The following is a 16,693-nucleotide window of genomic DNA, read 5'->3' on the forward strand; positions in this document are numbered from 1 at the left end:
CTGCATTTAATCATTAGTGATCGATCTCTGCTCCCCTCCACAGCATGTCTTTTTCCTGGTTCTCTCCCTCAGCCCCAACCAGTCCCAGCAGAAGACTGCCCCTCCCTGAGCCTGGTTCTGCTGGAGGTTTCTTCCTGTTAAAAGGGAGTTTTTCCTTCCCACTGTAGCCAAGTGCTTGCTCACAGGGGGTCGTTTTGACCGTTGGGGTTTTACATAATTATTGTACGGCCTTGCCTTACAATATAAAGTGCCTTGGGGCAACTGTTTGTTGTGATTTGGCGCTATATAAAAAAAATTGATTGACTGATTGATTGATGAGATCCTTCTGAATGTAGTAAAGTAAATCTGCAAGCCCAGATCTGTCATTCAACGGAGAAATCTTCATTTGAAAATGACAAATTTACAGCTAACATTTAGCCCTCTGCAAATGGTCCCTCTCATCATGGACGCTGCCGAGACGTCACGGACAAGACCCTCTCCCAGCATGCACTGCGCCAATTGTAATTTGTGGATTTACGTCAGTTTGCGTCTGCACCTTTTTCTTGTCTTATACGGAAGGATCTACTTTTTTTAAAACTTCATATTGTCTTGCGGCATGTTTGGTGAGTACACATTTCTTTTATTTGTGCTTGAAAATTATTTTGGGGGACTTTTTCATACGCCTGTTTGATTGAGTGGCGTCGCAATGAAAATCTACTGTCTTTTGCCTCCGGTACCATCGTGGGATATGGAGGCGAGACCCTCAAAGAATCCCAGTCATTAAAAATATATAAACCTCTCGCAGCGTCCATGGAGCTCTGGGGCTCCGATTGCCGAGACGTGCTGTGCTGTGGATTTTGCCGCAAGAAGTCTGTCCTTGCAGCAACAGGTGTACCGGCCGCTTCGCATTAAAACAGCGAGCGTAATCTCAGGACTTGTGCCAAGTGTGCTGCAGCTCCATTCAGTAGACAGAGAGGTGATGCCGCTGTTGTGCGCTGAATCTGACAACACCGGCTGCAAAGCAGACACGGGTGGTGTGAGTGGCCCGCGTCGGCGGTTAACGAGCTCGTTAACGAGCCCGCAGACTTAATAAGCGCAGCGGAGGCAGAGAGCGGGAGAGGAAGAACGGCGCCCGCTGTCGATGTCGTTGCTGATCTGAGCACACAGATCTGTATCTCACATTCATTGCAGCTTACTTTTGGATGCTGAAACCAGGACGTGTATAAGTAACATTACTAACAGATAAAATCAATTTCAATGCGGGATCGGACTGAAGGCGGGAGCGCATTGTCTTGTCCCTGACATCAATCAATCAATCAATCAACTTTTTTCTTGTATAGCGCCAAATCACAACAAACAGTTGCCCCAAGGCGCTCCACATCATGGAAATGATACAGCTGTACAAACTGTTTTCACAGAGGGCTAAATTTTAGCTGCAAATTTGTCATTTTTAAACGAAGATTTCTCCGCTGAATTACAAATTTGGGCTTACAGATTTACTTTACTGCATTCACAAGGGTCTTATAAATACATCAATCAATCAATCAATTTTATTTATATAGCGCCAAATCACAACAAACAGTTGCCCCAAGGCGCTTTATATTGTAAGGCAAGGCCATACAATAATTATGTAAAAACCCCAATGGTCAAAACGACCCCCTCTGAGCAAGCACTTGGCTACAGTGGGAAGGAAAAACTCCCTTTTAACAGGAAGAAACCTCCAGCAGAACCAGGCTCAGGGAGGGGCAGTCTTCTGCTGGGACTGGTTGGGGCTGAGGGAGAGAACCAGGAAAAAGACATGCTGTGGAGGGGAGCAGAGATCAATCACTAATGATTAAATGCAGAGTGGTGCATACAGAGCAAAAAGAGAAAGAAACACTCAATGCATCATGGGAACCCCCCAGCAGTCTAAGTCTATAGCAGCATAACTAAGGGATGGTTCAGGGTCACCTGATCCAGCCCTAACTATAAGCTTTAGCAAAAAGGAAAGTTTTAAGCCTAATCTTAAAAGTAGAGAGGGTGTCTGTCTCCCTGATCAATCAATCAATCAACTTTTTTCTTATATAGCGCCAAATCACAACAAACAATTGCCCCAAGGCACTCCATATTGTAAGGCAAGGCCATACAATAATTATGAAAAACCCCAACGGTCAAAACGACCCCCTATGAGCAAGCACGTGGCAACAGTGGGAAGGAAAAACTCCCTTTTAACAGGAAGAAACCTCCAGCAGAACCAGGCTCAGGGAGGGGCAGTCTTCTGCTGAGACTGGTTGGGGCTGAGGGAAAAAACCAGGAAAAAGACATGCCGTGAAGGGGGGCAGAGATCGATCACTAATGATTAAATGCAGAGTGATGCATACGGAGCAAAAAGAGAAAGAAACAGTGCATCATGGGAACCCCCCCACAATCTACGTCTAAAGCAGCATAACCAAGGGATGGTCCAGGGTCACCCGATCCAGCCCTAACTATAAGCCTTAGCGAAAAGGAAAGTTTTAAGCCTAATCTTAAAAGTAGAGAGGGTATCTGTCTCCCTGATCTGAATTGGGAGCTGGTTCCACAGGAGAGGAGCCTGAAAGCTGAAGGCTCTGGCTCCCATTCTACTCTTACAAACCCTAGGAACTACAAGTAAGCCCGCAGTCTGAGAGCGAAGCGCTCTAATGGGGTAATATGGTACTACGAGGTCCCTAAGATAAGATGCGACCTGATTATTCAAAACCTTATAAGTAAGAAGAAGAATTTTAAATTCTATTCTAGAATTAACAGGAAGCCAATGAAGAGAGGCCAACACGGGTGAGATATGCTCTCTCCTGCTAGTCCCCGTCAGTACTCTAGCTGCAGCATTCTGAACCAACTGAAGGCTTTTTAGGGAACTTTTAGGACAACCTGATAATAATGAATTACAATAGTCCAGCCAAGAGGAAATAAATGCATGAATTAGTTTTTCAGCATCACTCTGAGACAAGACCTTTCTGATTTTAGAGATATTGCGTAAATGCAAAAAGGCAGTCCTACATATTTGTTTAATATGCGCTTTGAATGACATATCCTGATCAAAAATGACTCCAAGATTTCTCACAGTATTACTAGAGATCAGGGAAATGCCATCCAGAGTAACGATCTGGTTAGACACCATGCTTCTAAGATTTGTGGGGCCAAGTACAATAACTTCAGTTTTATCTGAGTTTAAAAGCAGGAAATTAGAGGTCATCCATGTCTTTATGTCTGTAAGACAATCCTGCAGTTTAGCTAATTGGTGTGTATCCTCTGGCTTCATGGATAGATAAAGCTGGGTATCATCTGCGTAACAATGAAAATTTAAGCAATACCGTCTAATAATACTGCCTAAGGGAAGCATGTATAAAGTGAATAAAATTGGTCCTAGCACAGAACCTTGTGGAACTCCATAATTAACTTTAGTCTGTGAAGAAGATTCCCCATTTACATGAACAAACTGTAATCTATTAGACAAATATGATTCAAACCACCGCAGCGCAGTGCCTTTAATACCTATGACATGCTCTAATCTCTGTAATAAAATTTTATGGTCAACAGTATCAAAAGCAGCACTGAGGTCCAACAGAACAAGCACAGAGATAAGTCCACTGTCCGAAGCCATAAGAAGATCATTTGTAACCTTCACTAATGCTGTTTCTGTACTATGATGAATTCTAAAACCTGACTGAAACTCTTCAAATAGACCATTCCTCTGCAGGTGATCAGTTAGCTGTTTTACAACTACCCTCTCAAGAATCTTTGAGAGAAAAGGAAGGTTGGAAATTGGCCTATAATTAGCTAAGATAGCTGGGTCAAGTGATGGCTTTTTAAGTAATGGTTTAATTACTGCCACCTTAAAGGCCTGTGGTACATAACCAACTAACAAAGATAGATTGATCATATTTAAGATTGAAGCATTAAATAATGGTAGGACTTCCTTGAGCAGCCTGGCAGGAATGGGGTCCAATAAACATGCCGATGGTTTGGACGAAGCAACCAATGAAAATAACTCAGACAGAACAACCGGAGAGAAAGAGTCTAACCAAATACCGGCATCACTGACAGCAGCCAAAGATAACGATACATCTTTGGGATGGTTATGAGTAATTTTTTCTCTAATAGTCAAAATTTTGTTAGCAAAGAAAGTCATGAAGTCATTACTAGTTAAAGTTAATGGAATACTCAGCTCAATAGAGCTCTGACTCTTTGTCAGCCTGGCTACAGTGCTGAAAAGAAACCTGAGGTTATTCTTATTTTCTTCAATTAGTGATGAGTAGAAAGATGTCCTAGCTTTACGGAGGGCTTTTTTATAGAGCAACAAACTCTTTTTCCAGGCTAAGTGAAGATCTTCTAAATTAGTGAGACGCCATTTCCTCTCCAACTTACGGGTTATCTGCTTTAAGCTACGAGTTTGTGAGTTATACCACGGAGTCAGACACTTCTGATTTAAAGCTCTCTTTTCAGAGGAGCTACAGCATCCAAAGTTGTCTTCAAAGAGGATGTAAAACTATTGACGAGATACTCTAACTCCCTTACAGAGTTTAGGTAGCTACTCTGCTCTGTGTTGGTATATGACATTAGAGAACATAACGAAGGAATCATATCCTTAAACCTAGTTACAGCGCTTTCTGAAAGACTTCTAGTGTAATGAAACTTATTCCCCACTGCAGGGTAGTCCATCAGGGTAAATGTTATTAAAAAATGATCAGACAGAAGGGAGTTTTCAGGGAATACTGTTAAGTCTTCTATTTCCATACCATAAGTCAGAACAAGATCTAAGATATGATTAAAGTGGTGGGTGGACTCATTTACTTTTTGAGCAAAGCCGATAGAGTCCAATAATAGATTAAATGCAGTGTTGAGGCTGTCATTCTCAGCATCTGTGTGGATATTAAAATCGCCCACTATAATTATCTTATCTGAGCTAAGCACTAAGTCAGACAAAAGGTCTGAAAATTCACAGAGAAAAAAAGATGAGGAACAAACATTAGCAGATTTTATGAAAAAGACATTAACACAGAAAGAGATAACTCAAACACATTTACTTCCGAATAATTTTGATCTCCCACAGGACGGCCTTCCAGTAGTCCAGCCAGGAGACTGGGTGTTCATCAGAGTGATTAAGAGGAAGAACTGGTCCAGTCCTCGTTGGGAAGGTCCATACCAAGTGCTGTTAACAACACCAACTGCAGTAAAGATAGCGGAGAGATCAACGTGGATACATCTAAGTCACTGTAAGATACAGCGGGTGTTGGCTGCCTCCACAGTGTAACGGGAAGTCTGGCTACAAAGGGAGTCTATTTAATTAGCAATAGATTGTCTCAACGCCAGTGAAGCAGGGAGATCCTTGCACTATTAGGTGAGGTTGGTTAACAACACTGTATCCTAGCAATCATGACTGAACTACAGCAGACCCCGGAGCGGCGTGCTCAGCGCCGCCTCTGCCGGACTGTTGGTAGGGCAGCCGGTTGCGTTGTGATCTTAGTGTGTTTCGTGCTCCTCGGATTCCTGGCCTGGTGGTTGACCCAAGAATTGCAGCTCACTGTGGACCGAGCCAGAGAACAACCCAAGCAACATCAGAAGAGGTTTATTCATAATGTGAATAAGACTGATGGACACCCTCATATATACCATACTAATATGTGGTACAGATATGTTCATTTATTGGCTATGGAATTACGTTACTAATTATGTTTGTTCGCAAATGCCTATATCCTCAACACACCCAGCTCAGACGGCTAAACCGTACCCTGCTAGGGTGACAGAATGTCCTATCATACAGATGCATAATCAAACTGTATTTCGGGGGCAACAGTTCTCAGCAAATCTGACAAGACGTAACACCACTTGCCTCAGTGCAACCACTTATATGATAGGGATTTCAACAGAAGACGTACAAGCGTGCCCAAGTGCTGCTCCATTGACTAGACTGAAGGGAAATGCAAAAATATCATCACGTTAAATTGTCATCACAACGGCCATTCCCGATTTGCTTTACGGGACAGGGAATAAAACTGTAGGTAAAATTAAGAAACGTCTGTGTACCCAAACATATGTTTTATCAAATAATTTAAGCCTAACCAAAACATATTATGTGGATGATACTTATCTTCATCACATTGGACGGGGATGTAATTATACAGGCTCCTGTCCATGGGGAACAGATGAATCATGTGCTTATGTTAGTAAGTTTTTGCTACCACCTGTAAATGGTACTCCGGTGTATGATGACATCTATTGGCTTTGTGCTTCCAGACTGTACATGAGTCTCCCACCAAATTAGGGTGGTGTGTGTGCACCTACCCAGGTGACTGACCATACATATGTGGTAGTGCCAAGGACCTCCACAGAGAAGAATGGCAGCACCAGACGGAGGAGATCGATATACCCAGATGCGTTACCACATGATCACATGTGGGGCTCGGATGTACCAAAGGACCAAAAATTGTGGTCTGTAGGAGATAAAATAGCACATTCATTGTTCCCCTGGATAAAAAAAATCATTAATGATTGAAACTCTGAATTATCGATTGGGTCTGTTCATGAATGTAACTGAGAAAATAATAGCAGCTCAAAACACAAATAGATGCTTTACGTACCATGGTGATGCAAAATCGCATGGTTTTAGACTTGCTTACTGGTTCACAGGGAGGAGTTTGTGTTCTGCTGAACACAACATGCTGTACTTTCATCACAGACTCCATTCATTCAGTGGATGTGCAGGACGCATTGGAAGAGCTGAATAAACTTTGTGATGCAATGCATAAAGACACCCTAGCCGTGAACCGGTGGAATCCCTGGTCCTGGTTGACTTCAGGACCATGGTGGCAGTTACTATTGAAAATGGTGACACCACTTATTATAGTCCTAATTCTGATTGGACTTTGCATGTGTTGTGTGATCCCTTGTATCAAAACAATGGTTGGCAAAATGGTGTCAAATACATTTGTACAGTGTAATCTGGCTTTCCAACAAACTATGCCAAAATATCAAGCATTGAAACAGTCAGACCTTAGTGGAGAAAACTATAATGACTGTGTTGAGAATTATGATATTGAAAAGCTCACAACTCCAGTTCAAGCTTGAACTGTTGACGTGATGAGTATGCTCATATTATCATTTATTTTCTTTAGTTTATATCAGCTATTTCTTTCTGAAATCTGACCACATTTATTTCAATGCAGGTCTACTTTAACATGAAAAGTTCAGATGATAACATTGTGACGGCTACCGTTTTCGGATGCATATTTCACTAGTCGCAACTTGTAATCTGCAGAGTATGATTTTCTTTTTGGTGGCATTTTTTCGGGCCTTCTCCGTTGTCTTGTTAATTTATCAGTAATGTTGAAATTTTTATTTTTCTATGGTAGACAGAAGTCGCAGGAACAGTCACACAAGCCTTGACTGCCCTCTCGTGAGATACATTTTACCTATGGATATGTTTGTATTTTGCAGACCACATTGCAAGCCGAACCATAACCTGCACCATCGCTGAACGGTTCTTTTCTAACATATTACCCGCTGTGGACCATAGTAGACACCAGGTGTCAGCTGCCGATGTTCGTGCAGCACCTACCTGCGCAACTCATGACCTCCCCGTGGTGTCGACGCCACCTCCTTCCAAGTGCAGACGCTAATCCTCCGCCGTCGCTCACCCAGTGCTCCCACGCAGCTCTCAGCATCAACTTAAACACTCTGCTCACACTGATATCCAAGGGTTGAAGCTGTTTTCTTAGCCCTCCCGGAATAACAGCAAGCACCGTGTTCATCTGCTTCACACGCTGTTTCACAATCATTGTCTGGGTGAGGTGAGGAATACGCTTCCAATGTCCTGTTCTCTGATTGGTTATAGCGACCAGCGTGACCTATAGGGCGGCCGCCATACTACAGTGGCCATGATGCATTGCATTTCCATTTCCGGTGGCCATTTTAAAACATAGAGTGACTCTGTCACATAAAATTGTTTTATTATGGTAAATTAATTGAGAATCTAAAAGTATATTTTTCATTTATAAGTCGCTCTGGAGTATAGGTCGCACCCCCGGCCAAAACATGTAAAAAAGTGCGACTTATAGTCCAAAAAATACGGTATACACACACACACATGCATATGTATATACATATATACATACATACATACACACATATACATACACACCCACGTACATACCTATATATGTGAGGTCTGTTAGAAAACTATCCGACCTTTTTATTTTTTGCAAAAACCATATGGATTTGAATCACGTGTGATTGCATCAGCCAAGCTTGAACCTTCATGCGCATGCGTGAGTTTTTTCACGCCTGTCGGTTGCGTCAGTCGCCCGTGAGCACGCTTTGTGGGAGGAGTGGTCCAGCCCCCTCGGCGGATTTTCATTGTCAGGAAAATGGCTGAGCAACTGCCGCTTTGCTGCATCAAAATTTTTTCAGAAACTGTGAGAGACAGCCAGGTGGAAACCATTCGGAAAATTCAGATGGCTTTTGGTGAAGATCTTATGGGCATCACGCAGATTAAGGAGCATTACAACCAGATTAACAATGGCCCACAGTGGCTGAGGGCGCGCCGCGCTTCGAGCGGCCATCAACAGGCTGAAACGACCAGATCATTTCCAAAGTGAAGGCTGTGTTGATCGTCTGACTACCAGAGAAATGGCAAGAGAGGTGGACATAGCACTTTTTCGGCACATTACACTGTTACAGGAGATTTTGTAATGAAAGATGCGCGGCGGAATTCGCGCGTCAGCATGGAGCCGCGTAATGGCGCAGAACAAAAAGCACCTCCGTGTTGGAAGTCTCACGGGACAGCCCAGCTCTTCCACCATTCAAAAGATTCAGACGGCTTTGGGTGGCTTTTCAGTCGAGTGAGTATCTGAGAAATTGTTGAAGATTTGGGCATGCCACAACATGTCCTGTGAGACCAACATGGAGGTGCTTTTTTCTGCGCCATTAGCGGCTCCGTGGGATATTCCTCCGCTCCTGTTTTCATGACAAAATCTCGTTTAACAGTGGAATGTGCCGGAAAAGTGCTGATGTCCACCTTTTCTACCATTTCTCTGGTAGTCAGACGACGTCCCGGATCAACACAGCATTCAGTCTGGAAATGATCTGGTCGTTTCAGCCTGTCGATTGCCGCTCGGAGCGCGGCGCACCCTCCGCCATTGTGCGCCGTCTTTAAAACGGTTGTAACACTCCTTAATCTGTGCGATGCCCATAAAATCGTCCCTGAAAGCCATCTGAATTTTCCGAATGGTGTCCAACTGGCTGTCTCTCACAGTTTCTGGAAAAATTTGATGCATTGCTGCTCCAGCCGTTCAGACATTTTCCTCACAATGAAAATCCGACGAGGGGGGAGGACCAGTGCTCACTCAAAGCCTGCTCACAGGCGAATGACGCAACCGACAGGCGTCAAAAAACACGCATGCGCACGAAGGTTCAAGCTTGGCTGATACAATCACACGTGATTCAAATTTTGCAAAAAATAAAAAGGTCGGATAGTTTTCTAACAGACCTTGTATATATGCATATACACATATACATACACATACATATACACACATACACATATGCATACACATACCTATACACATACCCATATACATATGCATATACGTATATAAACATGATTGGGATTGAAAAGTGATAGGAGCATCTTCTTTACAATATGTGAAATGGAGTTTAGGTGTGGTAAGGTGACATTAGTGCAGGGATTTGTAAACGAGTTGTTATTGCACATGATTTGTGGACATATTAATACTGCACGTGATTTTTGGACATATTATTGCATGTGGTTATGTCACAGTGTTATTGTACAGCCTGACAGCAGCAGGGAGGAACGACCTGTGGTATCGTTCCTTCTTGCACTGAGGGTGCCTCAGTATGTCACTGACTGAGCTGTTCAGCTAGACTACAGTCCGGTGCAGAGGGTGAGAGGAGTTGTTCATGATGGATTTAAACTTTGCTAACACCCTCCTCTCAGCCACCTCCTCCAGAGAGTCCAGAGGACAGCCCAGGACAGTCCAGAGGACAGCCCAGGACAGTCCAGAGGACAGCCCAGGACAGAGCTGGACTTCCTGACCAGCTTGTTCAGTCTCTTTCTCTCTCGCTCTGTGCTGCCCGGGGCCCAACAGACGAAAGCATAGAGGAGAGCTGAGGCTACAACAGAGTCGTAGAAGGCCTTAAGCAGAGGCCTACTCACTCCAAAGGATCTCAGTCTCCTCAGGAGGTGGAGGCGACTCTGACCTTTTTTTTGTACAGGGCGGTGGTGTTGTGAGTCCAGTCCAGTTTGCTGTTGAGATGAACACCCAGGTATTTGAAACTGTCCACAGTCTTTATGTCCTCCCCCTGGATGTTCACCGGTGAGTGAGGTGGTGGTTTCCTCCTGAAGTCGATCACCAGCTCCTTCTTCTTACTGGTGTTGAGACACAAGTGGTTGGGACCGGTACTCCAGCTCATTCCCCTCTGACGTTGTTCCGGGCCAGCTGCTCCTCCATCTTCCCTCCATACACCTTCTTGGCTGCACGGATCTTCCACTGGAGCTCCTGTTGGACTCTACGCTGCTCCTCTCTGTCTCCCGAGTTGAAAGCCCTCTTCTTCTTGTTCATCAGGACCTTCAGCTCAGGGGTCACCCAGGGGTGGTTGTTGGGAAAGCACCGTACACGCTGGGTGGGCACAGAAGTTCATGTAGTCAGTGACACACTGGGTCAGGTCGTTGATGTCTTCACCATAAGAGTTTTGAAACATGCTCCAGTCTGTGGTTCTGAAACAGTCCCTCAGCCTCTCAATGGTCTCTTCAGTCCAGAGTTTCACTGACCTTTTGTGTATTGTTCTCTTTTCACCCTGGGTGTGCATTGGGAAGCAAGTAGACGAGATTGTGATCAGAGCATCCCAGAGGGGGGAGGGGAGTGGAGGTGTAAGCGTCCTTTACATTAGCGTAAAGAAAGTTCAGTATTCTATTGTGCCTGGTTTTACATGTGATGTACTGGGTGAACGTGGGGAGGGTGGCGGAGAGGGAGGCGTGATTAAAGTCCCCAGTGATGAGAAGGAGGACGCAAGGATGTTGCGTCTGCAGCCGCGTGACTGTGCTGTGAATCCGCTCACAGACAGTGGCGGCGTCTGCAGAGGGAGAAATATACACGCAGAGCATAATCACACTTCCAAACTTCCGTGGGAGATAGTACGGCCTCATGCTCACCGTGAGTAGCTCCACGTCTGAGGAGCAGATCTGGTCTTTGACGTGAACATGAGCTGCGCTGCACCATCTCTCATTCACATAAATGGTGAGCCCCACTCTTTTTTTTTTTTCCCACTCTCCACCAGGGTCCTGTCCGCGCAGATGAGTGTGAAGCCCTCCATGTTAATGACCGAGTCTGGTACATGTTCATCCAACCACGTCTCCGTGAAGCACATGAGAGTGCAGCCCTTATACAGCCTCTGGAAACGGGTTAGCGCTGCCAGCTCCTCGGTCTTGCTGCGGAGAGATCTTAGATTCCCCATGACCACAGACAGAATATAAGTCCTTCTCCACTTTGTCCGCCCAACCCTGCAGCCTCTCCGTTTCTTCCAATTGTCTGCAGGTACGTCCGGGTGCTCAGCATAGCAGGGACCCGGCCCACTGTACATTGAGTCTCTTAGTTCAAGCAGCTGATCCCGGCTATAAACAATGGGACGTCAGGAGCTGGAAACAAAGGGATTTCCCCGCGCTGGCTCAAAAAGTGCCGAGAGCAGCATGAAAATAATCACAAGAGTAACAAAGAGAGTGAGAACCACAGGCGACAGTGTGTTGTGGCGTCTAAGGCAACAGATCAACTTCCGCCTTGCCAAACCTGTCCCAGATCAGCTGAACCACATCCGGGTTGAGACGCCAATTGCCCGGTGCGGTTTCTGACGTAAGAGAAAATCTGCAGCGTAGTTCTGCACGCCTGGCAGATGCAGAGCCCTGAGACTAAGCATGCGAGGCAAAGCCCACTGGAGAAGTTCCTGAGCTTCCCTCAGGGAATGAACAGACCTGGTACCTCCTTGATGGTTTATATGGTACATTGTCGATGTGTTGTCCGTCTGAACAAGCACATTTCCCCTCTAGGGCAGGAGAGAAGTGGCTCAGAGCAAGGCGGATAGCACGCAGCTCTAGCACACTGATGTGCTGAAGTCTCTCCTGAGGGCTCCAGACACCCCTGATCATTCTGTGGTTCCACACTGCACCTCAGCCGGACAGTGATGCATCTGTTACAACGACCTCCCGGTGGGAGGGTAGAGAGGCCAGAGGAACACCACGTGTTAGGAACTCCCTTTTCCCCCAGGGGTGAAGATGTCGGACAGACTGAGCTGGAAGATGGACAGTTCTGTGTTGATGCAGGGTGGGGTTGAGGCCCAGCCTGTTGAGCCAAATTTGTAAGGGGCGCAAGGACAGGAGTCCCAGAGGCATGACTGCTGAGACTGCTGTCAGTTTCCCGATGAGCCAGAGGAGCAGACCGTAAGTCAGTCTGGCATTCCTGCAAACATGATGGACCAGAGACATGACATGACCAGAGTGAAAATGTCATCCGCCCTTTTTCGGGGATGGACAAGCAGTTATTGTCAGTGAGTCGAGCGCCATGCCAATAAATACCACCTGTTGGCATGGGGCCAAGGAGCTCCTTGCGAAGTTCACAGTGAGCCCTAGCTGTGACACGTGTTCCAGAAGGTCGTCCAGATATGGAAGAATCCGTATCCCATGAGCTAGAAGGGAAACAGTGCTGCTACCACGCACCTGGTGAACGTACAGGGAGCAAGTGAGAGCCCAAAGGGGAGGACTCTGAACTGGTACACCTGTCCTTCAAAGGCAAACCGGAGGAATTGCCTGTGATGAACTGACACTGGCATGTAAAAATAGGCATCCTTCAGGTCCACACTGGTAAACCAGTCCCCCAGCAAAACTTCCATTGTGCGGAGCATGTGAAAACGCAGCACTTTCACGTACTGATTTAACTTCCTGAGGTCGAGGATGGGGCAAAAGCCACCATCCTTTTTTGGAACTACAAAATAGGTTGAATAGAACCCCATTAGGTGATCTGAACTGTGGATCCGCTCTATGGCTCCTTTCTTCAGGAGCTTGAGAATCTCCTGCCTGAGAATGAGAGACCTCTCTGGGTCTGTAACAACTGTGACCTCTACACCATTGAACTTGGGGGGACGACGATTGAACTGAATATTGTAGCCCCTAACCAATGTGGAAATCACCCATTGATCTGAGACCAATTCCTGCCACCGGTCGAGCTGTGTTTGGGAGAAATGACCGGTGGCCCTGTACTGGGCATCAAACTTGACTACTGCGGCCTCGCATGGGTGGCCTACCCATGGGGTAGGCCCACGTACATCCTGATTCCAGGGAGCACATCCGTTAGCTGGAAGGAAGCCACCTGTGCACTTACGTTGGTGCCTGGGAATGCGCTGTAATTCGGCAAACTGCTGCCAAGACCTGTTCGCCTGAACAGTACACTCTTGGGTCTGTTGGGCCGCAGGGCAAAAAACCTGACCTGGGATAACAGGCAGAGTACATAATGATCCCCTGCAAGTCTCAGACAGAGGGCACTGAGCCAGCCACACCTGGCTATGGTCAGACTGGACACCCGTGTGCCAAGCTCTCGTGACATGTAGGCGAAAGCTCGGAGCAAAGCATCACTCAGGCTCTGTGTGTCAGTGTCAGCTCCGTTATCCTGGAGAGACTGGGAGAGTGCAAGGGCAAGGTGAGGCAGAGAGTTCCCCAGACAACCAATTCGAGCTGCAGTGTCATAGCTCTTGGTAAGAAGGTCATCAGTGACCCTACATTGAGGTCACGGGCAATGGGCCTCTGACCGGGCAGCATCAGCAGGTGTTACAATCAGGCTACGAACAACACTATCCACTGGAGGCATGTGGTTTAAGCCATACTGCAGTGCATCAGACATTGTGCACAGCGCCCTACAATCCTGTGGCATATGAGTGAAGGATTCCGGGTGAGGCCAGCACCTCTGCAGCTCTTCAATATATGGCAAGGGGTGTGGGACACTGAAAGCTGGCTTCCGAGTGTCCCTAAAAAAGGCACTAGAAGAGGAAGTGTCCATGGGAGGAGCATCCACACAAAGCCCTGACAAGGCCAACTGGATGGCCCGTGTAACAACGAACAGGCCAGACTCAAACGCCTGAGAAGCATCACCCTCTAAAGCAGGGGTGGCCAAGTTCAGTCCTCGAAAGCCACCTTCCTGACACTCTTAGTTGTCTCCCTGCTCCAACACACCTGAATCCAATGAAAGGCTCATTAAAAGTCTGTTAACACCTGGACATGTGCAGGAAGGTGGCTCTCGAGGATCGAACTTGGCCACCCCTGCTCTAAAGTGTGGGAATTTGTGGTTTAAGGACAGGGGGAACGCTGCCCCTGACCTTGATCTCCAATCCGACCCAGCGGGTCCCCGCAAAATAAAGACTCTGATGCTGCAATTGACATCACATCATCATCACGATGGCTGGCAGCGGGGGGAGTCAGCCCCTCCTCACTATAGTCACAGGAAGGTGTCAACTGCTCTGTGAGAGGAGCAGCAGAAGATTCAGAAGGCTGCAGAGAAAGAAGCAATGACTTTATCTGACCAAATACAGAGGCCAGAGTGTCAACCTTATCAGACAAGTTAAAGTCATGGGCACCCTTCTTTGACGTAACAGTAAGGGGCTCAGCATGTGGTCGCTTACGTGAGAGTGGCACCAGTGTGGCAGAGGACATCTTCGCTTCAAGCCTGGACAGTCTAGTCAATCTGTCAGTCAATGGCATAGAAACACAGTTGAAGCAAGCATCGTCTGTGAGTGCTTGTTTCAAGTGCCCATGTCTGAGACAGGATGGGCATGAAGTATGGCCATCTTCTGGGCTCAGAGGCCCCAGACAGCTATTGCACATATGCACCAATGCAGCAGACATTAGCGCATGTGGGTGTAGCAGTGAGAGAGACACAAAATTTCGGGTGCAGGGAGCGAGAGCACTCAGTGTCTCAGGCTCCCACCCAGGTGTTAGTTGTAAGAGCAACAGTGAGCAGTGGCACTCACAGCCCACAAACTGACACTAGGTGTAACAAAAACTACTCATCGACCGCTAAATTAGTTGTTGACGATTTCAATAGTTGACGTAGTCGTGACTAGTCGACTAGTCGTGGCAGCCCTACTTAAACTCGAAATGCATCCACAGCGGTGCCGTGGTACGTGGCTTTGGAACCAGAATGTCCTCAGGCTCCATGTTATTATCTGAGCCTTGCTAACCATCCGACCAAGACGACAGGGAAACAGAGTGAGTGAAGCAGCGAGGCTGCGTGCGGCTGCTGCTGCAACACGGTGACGTCAGATTCTGAGTTGTTTTACGCAACTTTGTGGATAAAATAAATAATTCACGGTAATCTCGATTATGAAAAATATTTGCAAATATGAAAAATAACGCGATTGGCAAATATTGTAATAACTGACTGCCCTAGTGGTAAGCAGAACAGAGTAAAGAACTCGTGGTCTTGCAGCCTCTGGAGGGCGTGTATTCGCAGCTCCAACCATGGAAGGCTGTAAGGTTCTGATCAATAAGTAATCCGAAAAAGGTTCGACATTCTGCTTCTCATGCTAGAGATGGAAAAAGAACTGAATGCTGGGTAACGTGCGCTTATATACTGTTCCTGAAGTCACCCAGGTCACACCTACTGGCGTGACTTTGTTGGTATAAGACTCGACCTCTGCACATGTGCGCATGGAATAATCAAGGTGCTAAAGCAACGCCCTCTGGCAGAAGGAATGAAACAGAAACACAAATACATGACCTAGATTCTGTATCATCATGTTCTGTGCTAAATGCGTCCTCATTACATCACCGACTGTTTTGAAACAAATGTTTTGAAATGTTCCACTTTGTCTCTTCTGATGTTGAAATATAATAAAACATGTGAATGAACAGCTAGAATCATTGCAATGTTTACACATTCCTGCTTAAGCCGTGGTCACAACCTGCCGTACTTGCACGTGCGTGCAGTCTACTTGCAAAAACATGGGCTAAATTTGGAGAGCCGTACGTCGTAAGTACTGCCTCAGTACGAATTTAGGAGCACGCAGACACGCCGTAGAGGTTTTAGTGCATGCAGAACTTTCGCTGCGGTCAGGCTGCGGATTCACCAGCAGTACAGATGACGCAAGCTGTGAGTACTGCCTCAGTACGGATTCAAAGCAGCACATTTTCATTCAATTACTATTGAATTAACCAAATCTGTACGTAGGCAGTACGGATTACGGCACTCACCACATACTATGGAGGCCGACAGACTTGCATGCACGACGCAGCTTCTCACTTGAACTTGGACTTTATTTCCAAAGGTCAGCAACGTCAGCAACTCCACAGCTTCAGTCTGTTAACTAGCTGTAACTTTTCGAGGCAAGTAAACACTCGTACAACTGACCGCTGCAGGCTGGACATGCTCATGCATCGCCGATGGCGAAAAACACCTGCCGCTCCGGTCCGGCTCATAATAAAGAAACGCGACCCCACACACACAGTGCTTTACTGTCAACTCTCTTTATCGTTACACTCCTACAGACGTGCGTTGAACGTACTCCCTCCCTCCTCTTGCTACTGCCTCCGTACGTTTTCACAAAAACGTAGTGGCCGTGGCATCTGCAGAAAACGTACGGGGGAAAAAAACAAACAAAAAAAACGCACAGTGGGTTGTGACCGGGGCTTAACTTACATACGTTTGAG

At 46.3% G+C, this 16,693-nt stretch overlaps 1 protein-coding gene across 1 annotated transcript in view; it reads right to left on the bottom strand.

Annotated features, from left to right (window-relative positions):
• The window catches only part of nek1 (NIMA-related kinase 1), an 86,849-nt gene that overhangs the window by 55,727 nt on the left and 14,429 nt on the right, over positions 1-16,693 (bottom strand).

This window comes from Thalassophryne amazonica, chromosome 10 (assembly GCF_902500255.1).
Source record: "Thalassophryne amazonica chromosome 10, fThaAma1.1, whole genome shotgun sequence".
Classification (NCBI taxonomy): domain Eukaryota; kingdom Metazoa; phylum Chordata; class Actinopteri; order Batrachoidiformes; family Batrachoididae; genus Thalassophryne; species Thalassophryne amazonica.